We start from the raw sequence: 746 nt of genomic DNA, 5'->3' as shown, positions 1-746 counted from the left end.
TACATGTAAAATAGTATTAATAATAGTACATATATATGTATATATATGTATATATATACATAATTTTAAACATTTTATTTTAAAACTTTGAATTCCAGATTCATTCTCTTCCTCCCTTGTCACCCACCCTTACTGGGGAGATAAGCAGTTCAGTATAGGTTGTACATGTGTAGCTAATGCAAAACATTAACATAGTAGATATATTGTAAAAGACTGACTATATTTCCCTCCCTCCTATCCCACCACCCACTTGTTCTATTCTCTACTTTGATCCTGTCCCTTTTCAAAAGTGGGTGCTTCCAACTTCCCTCCCCCCAGCCTGCCCTCCCTTCCATCATCCCCCCTCTCATCCCCTTCCCCCCTACTCTCCTGTAAGGTGAGATACCCTATTTAGTGTGTATTTCATTCCCTCCTGGAGCCAAATTCAATGAGAATAAGGTTGACCCATTCCCTTTTGCCTTCCTATTCTTCCCCTCCATTGTAACCATTTTCCCTTTGCCTCTTATATATGAGATAGTTTACCCCATTCTGTCTCTCTCCATCTCCTCTCATTATATTCCTCTCTCACCTCTTAATTTCACCTTTTAAGTATCATCCCTTCCTATTAACTTGGTCCTGTGCCCTCTGTGTATACCTGTAAACATATATACACACATTCACATAAGTATTCATACACTCATATACCCGCATATATATAAATATATATATACACATATATGTGAAAATAGTTGAAGGGAATACAAACA

This window comes from Petaurus breviceps, unplaced genomic scaffold (genome assembly GCF_028583685.1).
Source record: "Petaurus breviceps papuanus isolate PSGF00001 unplaced genomic scaffold, PetGlider_PUasm1.0 118, whole genome shotgun sequence".
NCBI classification, from domain to species: domain Eukaryota; kingdom Metazoa; phylum Chordata; class Mammalia; order Diprotodontia; family Petauridae; genus Petaurus; species Petaurus breviceps.
This window is presented reverse-complemented; position numbering follows the sequence as displayed.